The following is a 14,824-nucleotide window of genomic DNA, read 5'->3' on the forward strand; positions in this document are numbered from 1 at the left end:
GGACCAACATATGGGACATAAAGTAAATAGTCCAAAAAACGTGGGGCAGGAGGGTGCCATTGCTTAGAGCCAGAAGCTGACTGAATGAGAACTCCTCCTTTGCCTTTGATAGCTGGGGACCTTCAAACCCGGTTGCCCTCAAAGGTAAGATCTGCGAGAGCAGGGACTCCTGCTTTTTTATTCACAGTTGTACTCCTGGTACCTAATACTATTACTAAATGGATGAATGAGTGAGGGTTCGCACTTAGGTTACACATTCTTTCTTCTTGAGTTTTCTGATCTGTAAATGTACCTGAGATACCAAGTCATAGGTGTGTTGTGAGGATAAAACAAGATGAAATATGTACATCGCTTAACTGGGACCTGGCCCATAGTGAGTATACAGTAAATGCTTACTCTCGTTTTCATTTTTTCCTCCTTCTAAGCCATGCTCTCTTTCCTCATCACTTCTTGACCAAAAGCTCTAGGAAAAGATTGGGTGAATTTTAGGACCTGGGAATAGCACCTATGATAATAGAGGTCACCTAGATAAGTTAAACCACCTTCTCCAAAATCTTTTTCCCCCTTTATCTCGTTAGATCCTCACAACTATCCTCGTAAGTTTTGGGAAAGCAAATATTTTTCTCATTTGACAGATAGGGAAACAGGTTTAGAGAATCCAGAGAGGTTGGAATCTGCCCAAGATCTCAGATCTGGTTAGTGGTAGAACTAGATTCCAGGCTCTGGAACAAAACCATATCCCATATTTTTCTCCCCATTGTACTCAAGTGAGTTAGAGGTCACAGGAAGAAAAAACTTTTCTAGAACGATTTATGTTAAAGATTTACACAAATTATTCCTATTCATTGATTCATCTATTTGATTTCATTGAGGCAGGTCTGTGATCACAGCATCTGTGATTCAAAAGATGGCCATGTGGGATGGGTAAATTGAACAATATACGACGATATATCCTCCTTGGATGAAGAAAGGTAAGTCACCATCCATAGAATACCAACCACTCTGCAGTCGGCTTACTGATAGCTGATTTCTTCAGCCTCAGTGCAGCGGAGAGGTGCTGACTATTGTTTATTTGTCTGAAGTGTGAATTTTCTTAAGGAGCACATACTCATTAAAAAAATTCCAATGAAGAAGCTTACCTTTAAAAAAAAAAAAAGCCAAAATATCCCCTCCCTACTCATCCTCAACCCCACTCTGCAGAGTTAATCTTTGCTAACAGTTTTCTCTGCATATAATTAAGATACATATGCATACACACATTTTGTGGGTTTTTTTTTTTTTTTTAACATCTTTACTGGAGTACAATTGCCCCACAATGGTGTGCTAGCCTCCGCCCTTGTGGGGTTTTTTAACGTAAATGGGATCATACTAAATATACTCTTCTTCAACTTGCTTTCTACAAATCTACAGTAATCACGGACATCCTTCCATAACAGCACAGAGATCATCTTTATTCTTTTAAGTGATTGCGTAGTATTGTATAATAAGCCATACCATGGCATTCCCCTATTAATGGACAATTAGATGGCACTCAATTTTTTCCTATAATCAAAATTGTTTCTCCACATATCTTTGTCCAGTTGCATGAAAATTTCTTCAGAATAAGAATGGTAGGGGCCTTCCCTGGTGGCGCAGTGGTTGAGAGTCCGCCGGCCAATGCAGGGGACACGGGCTCGAGCCCTGGTCTGGGAAGATCCCGCATGCCGCGGGGCACCTGGGCCCGTGAGCCACAATTACTGAGCCTGTGCTTCTGGGGCCTGTGCTCCGCAACAAGAGAGGCCGTGATGGTGAGAGGCCCGTGCACCGCGATGAAGAGTGGCCCCCGCTTGCCGCAACTAGAGAAAGCCCTCGCACAGAAACGAAGACCCAACACAGCCAAAAATAAATAAATTAATTAATTAAAAAAAAAAAAAAGAATGGTATTGGCAACCTGCTGTATAAAATATATATATATAAATAAATAAAATAAAATTCAAAAATTCAAATTAAAAAAAAAGGAATGGTATTGGCCAACATTTCTTGAGTCCTTTGCCTTCACATCATGTGGATAAGAGGACGTCTGAGCTGTGGGTATAAAGTAATTTCACTGTAAAAAAAAAAGTAGGAAACTAAGGTTCAAAAAGGGTAAAATGTAGAGTTTTGTTTCTGTTTTTGTTTTACAACTAAGTAAGTATACACTTGTGCTACTCCACATTTTTTGACTTCTGAGGAATTTTCCCTTATGTGACCTTCTAAAAAGTCTGTTGAAATACTTGCCTGGGACTTATTAGAGGCTGATAATGGGAGAAAACTGCCTTTTGCTCTGATTTCTTCTTATTTGGCTTGTACATATTCATGCTACACATAATCATGCAGAATTAAACAATAAGATAAATTTTAACTTATGAAACTGCTAACAGTTTTCTCTGCATATAATTAAGATACATATGCATACACACATTTTGTGGGGTTTTTTAAACATAAATGGGATCATACTAAATATACTCTTCTTCAACAAAGAAGCATTTTATAAGTAGTAACTATCAAACCTAGCACAGATATGGTAAATAGTCATCTTCATTTATTTATGGTGGGAGTCAAACATCATAAAATACCTTTTTATGTGATTCTTTTTATTTATTTGTTTTTAATTGAGCTGTAATTGATATATAACATTATATTTCACTGATTCAGTATTTGTATATATTGCAAAATTACCACCATAATAAGTCCAGTTAACACCCATCATCATACATAGTTACAAAATTTTTATTCTTGTGATGATGACTTTTAAGATCTACTACTCTCTTAGTAACTTGCAAATATGCAGTACAGTATTATTAACTATAGCTATTAGATGTGTTATTAGAACAGAAACTCAGTTCCTTAACACCAAAGCCCAGATTTCCTTTATGCTCCGAATATATTGATATTCTAATGATAAGATATCAAAAGGCTATATTTCTTTTATTTGAACCCCTTCCCCTCTATTCCACTTAGCTACACAACCACCTGCCTCCAGGTGAAAATCTGAGTGGATAAAAAAGCACAAATAGCGGGAATCTCGGTGCTCCCGAGAGACTACTCAAAGCATTTAAAATAGTTCTAACTTTAACACCTTTTAACCAACTATACTGAAGTGTAACCTGTACAATAAAATACACCCTTTTAAATAAAGAGTTTGATGAGTTTTGACAAGTATACATCGTCATGTAACTACAACCACAGTCAAGATGAAGAGTGGTTCTCTCACCATAAAAATTCCTTCCTGTCCCTTTGCAGTTGAGTCCCACCCATCTCCTGCCCCTGGCCTCTTTCTTGCTGTCTGGGTTTTAGGAAGGTTGTTTTTGTTGTTGTTGTTTGGTTTGGTTTTTGGTTTTTTGAAATTTTAGATTTCCCTTATGTTAAACTTCATATAAATGGAATTATGCAGAATTAATCTTTTGAACCTGGCTTCTTTTGCTCATTGCAGTATTTTTGGAAATTCATATGTGTTGCTCTATCAGTAATTCATTCCTTCGCATCACTGAGTGCATACACCACAGTGCGTCCATTCAGTGATAATGAACAATTGGGCTGCTTCCTATTTGGAGCTGTTATGAATAAAGCTGCATGAACATTTGTGTCCAAGTCTTCGTATGGATATATTGTTTCCATTTCTCTTGGATAAATACCCAGGAATGATTCATATGGTGAATATATAGTTCACTTGATTTTTAAAACGGCAAAATGTTTTCCAAAGTGTTTACATGTTTTACTTTCTCACTGAGCATTCCAGTTCTCCACATCCTTGCGAGGACTTAGTACTGTCACTCTTTAATTTTAGACTTCAAAGAAGTACGTAGTGGTATTTCATTATGATTTTAATTTGCATTTCCCTTATAACTAATGATGCTGAGCATCTTTTCATGTGTTTATTGGCCATGAATGTATCTTTTGTGAAGTATCTCTGCAAATCTTTTGCCCATTTTTACTAGTTTGTTTGATTTCTTATCATTTAAGTTGTAAGATATCTTTGTATATTCTGTATACAATCTTTTGTTAGATATAGGTATTGCAAATACTTTCTCCCAGCCTGTGACTTGTCTTTTCATTTTGAGCAGAACATTTTAATTTGATGAAGTACAGTTTATCAAAATTTTCTTTTATGGTTCATGTTCTTTCAGTCTAATCTAAGAAATCTTTGCCTACCCCATAGTCATGAAGATTTTCTCCTTTGTTCTCTTCTAGAATTTTTATATATTTAGCTTTTATATTTAGGTCAGTGATCCATTTTGATTTAATTTTTGTATATAGTAAGAGGTAAGAGCTTGAATTTACCCTTTTGCATATGGATTCCAATTGAAAACATTATCCTTTCCCTATAGAATCTCAGCATCTTAGTCAAAAATTGGTTGACTATAGATGTAAAACCCTTACAATGTAAATATAACCCTTAATTCTGTTCCATCGATCTATATGTCTATCTTTGTGCAAGTACTGTACTCTTGATTTCTGTAGCTTTATAGCAAGTTTTTTTTTCCAAAAGCCATCCTTGTATTGTTGATTTATAATGTGTTAACTGCTATGTACAGCAAAACGATTCAATTATGCATATGTATACATTCTTTTTACATATATATTCTTTTCCATTATGGTTTATCATAGGATATTAAATATAGTTCTCTGTGCTATACAATAGGAGCTTGTTGTTTGCAAGTTTTAAAATAGGATAATTTACGTTCTCAAATTTCTTCTTTTTTTTTTTTTAAATCATTTTGGCTATTCTGAGTTCTTTACATTTCCATTTAAAATTCAGACTCAGTTTGTCAATTTCTACCCAAAAAAAAAGTCTGATGAGATTTTGATGGGCTTTATTAAACATGTAGATCAAGTTAGGGAGAAATACCATCTATGAACATGGAATTCCTCTCCACTTACTTAAATCTTCATCTTACCAATCTTTCGTACTTCTCAGTGTACAGTTCTTATGCTTCTCTTGAAAAATTTATTCCTAATTACTTTTTCTGAGGCTTTTGTGAATGGAATTTTTTTTCAAGATCAATTTCAGATTGCTCTCTACTATATAGAAATATAATTAATTTATTTTTGGCTGCGTTGGGTCTTCGTTGCTGCGTGCGGGCTTTCTCTAGTTGTGCGAGCGGGGCTACTCTTCATTGCGGTGCGTGGTCTTCTCATGGCAGTGGCTTCTCTTGTTGTGGAGCATGGGCTCTAGGCACGCAGACTTCAGTAGTTGTGGCACACGGGCTCAGTAGTTGTGGCACTCGGGCTTAGTTGCTCCACAGCATGTGGGATCTTCCCGGACCAGGGCTCGAACCCATGTCCCCTGCATTGGCAGGTGGATTCCTAACCACTGTGCCACCAGGGAAGCCCTGGGTTTGTTTCTATTTACTTATTTTTCTCCTAATTAAGGGTCACATTTTCCTCCTTTTTCACATCTAGTAATATTTGACTAGATGCTAGACATTGTAAATTTTACATTCTTGATTACTGAATTTTGTTGACTTCCTTAAAAGAGTGTCAGACTTTATTCTGACAGTTAGTTAAGCAAGCTGAGGATAAGCTTAATCTTTCTGAGGCTGATTTTTAACCTTTTGAAAGGGCAGCCCAAGAGTAGCTTTTCCTCTGGAGCTAGTTTAGCCCCCGCTTTTAAGGTATGACTCCTGTGTGGACTCTACAGAAGGCCTGGGTGTTCACTGAGGATTTCACACTCTGGCTGATCGGAATTCAAATAAGCTCTGAGACGTCCATCTTTCAACCCTCTGGTGGTTCTTTGCCTAGTCCCATATAATTTTGCCCTACACATACATGTACAATTGGGTATTGAGCAATATACTCACTGGGAACCCTATGCAATTTTCTGGAGCTATGTCTCCATTCAGCTCCTTCCTCTGCAGCACTCTGCCCTGTAAATTCCAACCTCCTCGGCTTTCCCAAACTCCCATCTCAGTCTTCTCAATTCAGTGACACTGCTGTGCCCTATTTGAGTTTTCCCTCCCTGTGCAGTGACCTAGAAATGACCTCTATGCAGAAATCTAGGGTGATTGTAGGGCTCATCTCATTTGTTTCCCTCCTGTCAGGGATCACAGTTTTGCATTGTTTTTTGTCCAGTGTTTGGAAACAGTTGTTTCATAATCCGGTCTCAGTTACTCCATCATTGCCATTGGTAGAAATCCAATTTTTTTTAATTTTGAAAATTTACAAGTTTATCCGAAACTAAAACCTGTGTAGGCCCATTACTCAAATTTCTCAATTGTCAAGATGAATAAGTTCTGAGAATCTAATGTACAGCATGGTGACTATAGTTAACAATACAGTATTATATACCTTAAAACTGAAAATTGATGAGAGTAGATCTTTAGCATTCTCTCCACAAAAAAAAAGAAAAAAGAGTTAACTACGTGAAGCAATGGATGTGTTCATTTTCTTGATCTTGTAATCATTCCACAATGTACAGGTATATCAAATCATCATGTTCTACACTTTAAATATGTATAATTATATCAATTTTTCCTCAATAACATTGGATAAATAAATAAATAAAATTTAGTGATTATCAAGATTTTGTCGGCTGAATGGTGGCCCTGCAAAAGATATGCCCGCATTCTAATATCCTTAACTTAATCACCTTTTCTTTTTTTTAAAATTAATTCTAAAGTCCTCTGATTCTACTTTCAGAGAACTACTTTGTGTTTGGTCTGTTGAGCTAGAGAAGAAAGGGCGTGCATCTTAAATTTATTTATTTAATTTATGTATATTTGGCTGCGTTGGGTCTTTGTTGCTGCACGCAGACTTTCTCTAGTTGTGGCGAGCAGGGACTACTCTTCGTCATGTTGCACGGGCTTCTCATTGCAGTGGCTTCTCTTGTTGTGGAGCACAGGCTCTAGGCACGTGGACTTCAGTAGTTGTGGCACGTGGGTTCAGTAGTTGTGGCACACAGGCTCAGTAGTTGTGGCACACCGGCTTAGTTGCTCTGTGGCATGTGGGATCTTCCCAGACCAGGGCTAGAACCCATGTCCCCTGCATTGGCAGGCGGATTCTTAACCACTGCGCCACCAGGGAAGCCCTAATCACATCTTTTGCCATAAAAGATAATATTGCCTTACATGGCAAAGGAGTGGATATTATCTTATATGGCAAAAGATGTAATTAAGTTAAGGATATTGAGAGGAGGTACTTATCTTGAATTATCCAGGGGGCTCTAAATGCAACTGCATGTACCCTTATAAGAAAGAGATATAGGGAGTTTTGACATAGAAGAAGGGGAGGCAATATGACCGTGGAGGCCGAGATTGGAGTGATGCAGGCACAAGCCAAGGAAAAGCTGGAGTCAGTGGAAGCTGGAAGGGGCAGGGAATGACTCCTCCCTGGGAGCCTTTGGGGGGAGTGCAGCTTTCCCAACACCTTGATTTTGGACTTTTGGCCTCCAAACTTACAGAGAAAGCATCTCTGTTATTTAAAGCCACCAAGTTTGTGATAATTTGTTATGGCAGCCACAGGAAACTAATGCACATTCCTTTCACTTTTTTTCCTTACTGAAGTATTTTACAGCAAATCTCAGCTCAAATGTTATCATTTAACCTTTTCTTTTCTCCCCCCTCCCCCATTTCCTGTAAATAGGAGTGCCCCTCCAGAGGCCTCCTTAGACTCAAGTCCTCGTTCCTGGCTAGAAGCTTCCTACGAGGTGCTCTGTGCCTCAGACTACATCACATTGGCAGACACACAGTATCTGATTGTTCCTTAATGCATTTGTAATGAGGCCCAGCTTTTAAAATAACTTATGCAATCCCTGCTTAAAGACAATTTCCAAGCTAATTTTAAACCCACATTTAAAATGTCTTCCAATCCACCCATAAAAGCAGTGTTTCAAATAATATTTGGTCTGAAAATATTCCACTATTCCCATTCACACTTAACAAAATTGTTCTCACCTTTCTTGCTTCTAACTCTGGATTAAACGCCTCTAAGCTTGTGTCTCCAGTTATCACTGAATCACCCGTGCTGCAGTTCCCCAGAAGGATCAATCAAAACAGGAATAAAATAGACAACTATCAAATAACTGCAGTTTTCCAGGAGGCCTACATCATGCAATTTTCCAGTATGGATCTTCACTTTTCCCCCTCAATTGCACTGTAATGAGACCGTATTTATTTTTTCTGGTCACTGTCTCTCTCTCCTCAGCTCTTTACTTTTGCTTCAAAGCTCCCTGACCTCCCCCTGGAAACTCAACCATCCAAGAGTTTCTTCTTTCTCTCTCCTTCACCTCCGAATGCTTCCCTGCCAACCACCAACCTAACAGAGCGCACCAGGCTAACAGTTTATCCCCTGGTCCAACACCTAAGGACCAGGTGTTATTATTTCAAAATAAACTTCCTTTGTGTTACAAGGAAAGTGTGCTAGACTGAGTCAAAGGGCTGAGTTCAAGCCCTGGCTCTGGCTCTGTATGTCTTAAATCTTTTTAGGGAAGTTAACATGTTGTAGGATAGAGTTTCCCACCCTGTGAGATGACCTTGTGCAGACATTTATCCAGCAAAAAAATTATATTGACTCACATAGAAAGTTATTCGAATTTCAATTAATGTCCAATTTGTGTGAATAGGTCACCTCGATTTTGTGTTATTGTGCCTTTGCGACCTCTTTTAACATTAGCTATTCTTTTTTTCTTTTTAAGTGTGGTAAAATACACATTATAAAATTGGCCATTTTAACTGTTTTTTAAGTATACGGTTCAGTTGCGTTAAATACATTCACATTGCTATGCCACCACCACCACCATCCATCCACAGAATTCTTTTCATATTGAAAGACTAAACCTCCATACCCATGAAACAGTAACTCCACATTCTGCCTTCCCCCCAGCCCCTGGCAACCAGCATTCTACTGTCTATCTCTATGAATTTGACTACTCTAAGTGCATAATATAATTGAAATCATTTACAGTATTTGTCTCTTTGTGACTGGCTTATTTCACTCAGCATAATGCCCTCAAAGTTCATCAGTGTTGTAGCATGTGTCAGAATTTCCTTCCTTTTAAAGTATGAATAATATTCCATTGTGTGTATACACCATATTTTGTTTGTTCATTCATTTATCGATGGACACTCGGGTTGCTTCCACCTTTTGTTTATTGCCAAAAATGCTGCTGTGAACACGGGTGTTAACATTGACTCTTCTTCCTTTTAATAAAAAGATGGTAAGGCTCAAGCCTGTCTTTAGTAGATTCCTAAGCATTTAGCTGGAATTTAATAACATTTAAGAGCATCGTCTTTTTTGTTTTGTTTTTTTTTAATTTTTTTTAAAATTTATTTATTATTTATTTATTTATGTCTGTGTTGGTCTTCGTTTCTGTGCGAGGGCTTTCTCCAGTTGCGGCGAGCGGGGGCCACTCTTCATCGCGGTGCGCGGGCCTCTCGCCATCGCGGCCTCTCTTGTTGCGGAGCACAGGCTCCAGACGCGCAGGCTCAGTAGTTGTGGCTCACGGCCCCAGTTGCTGTGCGGCATGTGGGATCTTCCCAGACCAGGGCTCGAACCCATGTCCCCTGCATTGGCAGGCAGATTCTCAACCACTGCGCCACCAGGGACGCCCCATCGTCTTGTTTTTACTGTATTTGTTTTTATGGTTTTATATTTATGGCAAGTGCACTAGTTCACGAGGGGTGCCATAACAAGCTGGATGACTTAAAAAAAAATTATTACCTTATAGTTCTGGGGGCTAAAAGTCCACAATCAAGGTGTTGGCAGAGCCGTATCCCTCTGGGACTCTGGATAGAATCCTTCCTTGCCTCTTCCTAGCTTCCTGTGGTGACCAGCGATCCTTGACATTCCCTGATTTGCTGCAGCATCAGTGCAATCTCTTCCTCCATCAACACGTGGCCATGTCCACACTGTCTTCCTTTTGTGCATGTCTGTATCTGTGTCCAAATTCCCCCTTTTTATAAGGACACAAGCCAGACTGGATTAGGACACACCCTAATAACCCCCATTTTAACTTGATCATCTCTGTAATGACTCTATTTCCAATTAGTGCCATATTTTGGGGTGGCAGGAACTAGAATTTCAATATATCTTTTGGGGGGGGGACACAATTCAACCCATAACAGCAAAGACAATTTCGTTTCCATTTGTATGCTGATACAGAGCAGTAGAATCAAAATCCCTTAGTGACTACAACTAAAACTGAGCAGGCTCTTCTGTAACAAGCGGAGATTGCACGATTCCTTTTCTCCTTGAATTTCCATTTTCTATTAACTCCCCCACAGAATTATAACCTAATGTAGTGGTTCTCAACTGCAGGTGATTTTGCACCACAAGAGACCTTTGGCAATATCTAGATCATTTTTGGTTGTCATAACTTGGGGCTGGGGGTAAGTGTGCTACTGGTATCTAGTTGACAGAAGCCAGGAATGCTGCTAATTATTCTTAAGAACACAGGAAAGCACTCCCTGAAACAACAGAGAATTAACTGCCCCATAATGTATTGTGGTTAAGAAATCCTGACCCCATATAATACATTCTTAAGCCTAAAAGCCTTTATAACCCTATTCTACCTACTGCAATAAAAATATGTTTATAAGAACCAACATACAGGGCTTCCCTGGGGGTGCAGTGGTTGACAATCCACCTGCCAATGCAGGGGACACGGGTTCGAGCCCTAGTCCGGGAAGATCCCACATGCCGCGGAGCAACTAAGCCCGTGCGCCGCAACTACTGAGCCTGCGCTCTAGAGCCTGCGTGCCACAACTACTGAACCCGCGTGCCACAGCTACTGAAGCCCGTGCGCCTAGAACCCGTGCTCTGCAACAAGAGAAGCCACCGCAATGAGAAACCCGCTCACCACAACGAAGAGTAGCCCCCGCTCACCGCAGCTAGAGAAAAGCCTGCCTGCAGCAACGAAGACCCAACACAGACAAAAATAAAATAATTAATTAATTAATTTTTTTAAAAAAATAATAATACTGTTTAAAAAAAAAGAACCAACATACATTTTTGCTATAGACTGAATGTTTTTAATCACCCCAAAATTTCTATGTTAAAATCCTAACTTCCAATGTGATGCTATTAGGGGGTGAAGCCTTTGGGAAGTGATTAGGTCATGAGAGTGGAGCCTCATGTTCGTATAAAAGAGACTTCAGGGAGATCCCTCGCGCCTTCCACCATGTAAGGACACAGCAAGAAGACGGCCCTCTATGAACCAGGAAGTGGGTCTTCAGCAGACTCTGAATCTGCCAACACATTGATCTTGGACTTCCCAGCCTCCAGAACTGTGGGAAATAAATTTCTGTTGTTTGTAAGCTGTCTAATCTAAGGTATTTTTGTTATAGAAGCCTGAACAGACTACAGCGATCTTCATTACCCATGACCATAAAGTTCTAGGTGTTAAACTTTTTTTCCCTCAATTAAGTTATAATTATATCAGTACACATTGATCAAAAAACCTAAATATGTTAAAATTCATGATGAATTTCAAACTTAAAAAGAGAAGCTGAATTGAAAAAACACATCTTAATAAGATGAATATGGCCGATAATTTTTTAAGTTAACTGATGAATATTACATACCGGTTGAATGAAACAGATTTAGCTCCAACTCTATTTCTGTTTTTCATTTTTATGGATGTCAGCTCTGAAAAACCTTGTTGACATAAATAAATGGGAAAGGGAGTTTTGTTACAGCAACATCAATCTTTGAATTCATTTGAGTTCTATCCCAAAATCCAAAGAGTGATCTTTCCTCACGTATTACTCTTACTGATCAATAAGCTGAAAACACCATCAGGTCTTTCTTAATTTTGCCGAAATCAAAAGGATATTTCAAAATATCTGTTTGTTTGGACCCCACAGATTTTTATCCCCCAGGGTAAGGCCACCCAGTAAGAACAGGATGGGGGAGGGGACAAGGGAAGTGCAAGTTCTCAGGCAGAGTAAAGAGGACCCATTGAAGTTGAGGATCTGAAAACGATGGTCCAGTGGTTAGGAGTCTGTTTTCACTGCCATGGCCTGGGTTCAATCCCTGTTGAGGAACTAAGATCTCGCAAGCCACACGGCACGGCCAAGATTTTTTTTTAAATCTTTGCCTGGTTCCTTTCATAAAGTCTTCACTCCCCACTTTGAAGATCACCATTATAAAATTTCCTTTTGTAATATGCTGATGTAAAAAGCAAACCCCCAAAATGAGTCAATTTAAAAATAAATCTTAAGAAGTAAAGCAGCGGTACAGGGGGCAAAAATGTTAATGGTGGGTACATGACTGAAGCATTGGGAATCTTGCCACAGTGGATAAAACATAAGCTTTGACACCAAACACAAATTTGATTTCTAGGGACCTTGTACAAGTCGCCTTACCACTCTGAGCCTCAGTTTCTTAATCTGTAAAATGGCAATAATACACTGTTTCACAGTGTGTTTCTTTTTTTTTTTTTTTAACATCTTTAACACAGTGTGTTTCTAAGGGTTAAATGAAATAATCTATACACAATGCTTTGTAGACTATAAAAGAAAGTTATAAAGCCTGGATGAAAGTGATGGAAGGGTGTTTCCTTTCCTCCTCACCCTCAATATTAATTGAATTAATGGCAGATGTCTCACTAGAGGGATATCCTCCCTTAGGCCTGAGTCTTGGGCTGAAGAATTCAGATTCAGGAGTTTTATTCTGATATTAGAAAAAAATGACCCCAAAGTTAAATCTATAGCATCCTTTTAGCATTTATTTACTCCCTTGCTAAATATAACAATTGGGTCTTAAACCATAAAGCTTCATCAAATTCTAAGGTTGCTTCCTACCTCAGAATGCGAGGAAATTGCAGGAGAAAAATACCTAGTGTGTAAGTCTATGCCTGGGAAACTCACTTCTCTGACCGCCTCACCGCACATCCTCTTTTGGATGATGACTGCTCTTCATGCCAAGTGTCTTATCTCATAACTGACACATACATTTGAGGCTATTATTTGATGTTTATAGTATTATTAAACACATAATATACAAACTTGCTCCTCATAGACTGAAGCCTGAAAGAAAAAAGTTTCCAATGAAAAACAGTCCTGTAGTTCAAAAGCTTTGTGCAAATTAAAAGAGCAGAATTATTGAACAAGTCAACATAAAAATGAATGATCGTGCCCGTCAGTTTCCAGAAAAATCAGCAGAGAGCTATCAAACAGGATATAATTAAGTTTTAGAGGATCTAAGTCAAGAATACATGAAGACCATAAAATGTTTGTATGGTTTGTGTACGTCTTTCTTTTGTTACAGTGTTCTTATATTAAAAATGGGATTTTCTAAAATATTGTGCTATGAGTCAACATATAGCAACAGATCTGATATTTTACCACATATAAGATTTTTACCTCCACAAGAGTATTGCAGCTATTAAGCTATGTGATAAAATAACCCCAAAATGCTATTTTTATTTTGAGTTTGCTTTTATGTCACATTTTACAACAAAATATAAAATGAAAACATTTTACTTAATCTCAACATAAGTTGTTCTTTGTAAAATATGATGATTTAATTTTTTCACTCATTATTCTTCCTGTTATAAAGATTTTTAAACACCATAAATTAAATTTATATCATTTCTTGCAGCATAAGCTGTTCGGGAGACACTGTTTTACTGTCTACTTTAATCCAAGCACACATTGTCTGCCTTGAGTACTTGTGGATATTCAGTCAAAATACATTCTTTTTTTAAATTTTTTTATTTTTTGGCTGCATCAGGTCTTAGTTGAGGTACACGGGATCTTTTGTTGTGGCGCTCTCTAGCTGTGGAGTGCGGGTTTTCTCTCTCTAGTTGGGACGTCTGGGCTCTGTAGTTGTGGCATACGGGGCTCCAGAGTGCATGGGCTCTGTAGTTTGCGGCACATTGGCTCTCTAGTTGAGGCATGCTGTCTCAGTAGTTGTGGCGTGCGGGCTTAGTTGCCCCGTGGCATGTAGGATCTTAGTTCCCTGACCAGGGATCGAACCCGTGTCCCCTGCATTGGGGGGCGGATTCTTTACCACTGGACCACCAGGGAAGCCCCCAGTCAAAATACATTCTAATTTTAAGTGTTCTAAGGTCAAATACGTTTCATAAAGATTAAACATTTAAAACCTGCTTGTGTTCTAAAGAATTGGCTAGATATATAATGACATAGAAAAATAGCCATGATCTATTGTCTACTGAAAAATTACAGAATAACATCAGTAATAATTTTGTTGTTTAAAGGTTACATGTATGTATATCAAAAAGCATGCATGTGTATCAAAAAGTCAGAAAATATTCTCCAAATTGTTAGCAATGATGACGGGGGCATTTAGGGCTGAGAATGGGAGGAGGGTGTCAGAGGATTTTCAGATTTTTATACACATTTTTATTGAATATATTTACAATATGCAGACATTATTTTTCTAACTTATATTTTATTTTTAATTACAATCAACTGGGAATGTAGTTTTAGCAGTAGCAAAACTAAGTCGACTTTGATAGTTAATTATTTTTTTAACATCTTTATTAGAGTATAATTGCTTTACAATGGTGTGTCAGCTTCTGCTTTATAACAGAGTGAATCAGCTATACATATACATATATCCCCATATCTCTTCCCTCTTGCCTCTCCCTCCCACCCTCCCTATCCCACCCCTCTAGGTGGTCACAAAGCACCGAGCTGATCTCCCTGTGCTATGTGGCTGCTTCCCACTAGCTATCTATTTTACATTTGGTAGTGTATATATGTCCATGCCACTCTCTCACTTTGTCACAGCTTACCCTTCCCCCTCTCCGTATCCTCAAGTCCATTCTCTAGTAGGTCAGCACCTTTATTCCCGTCTTGCCCCTAGGTTCTTCTGACCATTTTCTTTTTTTTTTTTTTTTTTT

This window comes from Balaenoptera acutorostrata, chromosome 4 (assembly GCF_949987535.1).
Source record: "Balaenoptera acutorostrata chromosome 4, mBalAcu1.1, whole genome shotgun sequence".
Taxonomy (NCBI): Eukaryota; Metazoa; Chordata; class Mammalia; order Artiodactyla; family Balaenopteridae; genus Balaenoptera; species Balaenoptera acutorostrata.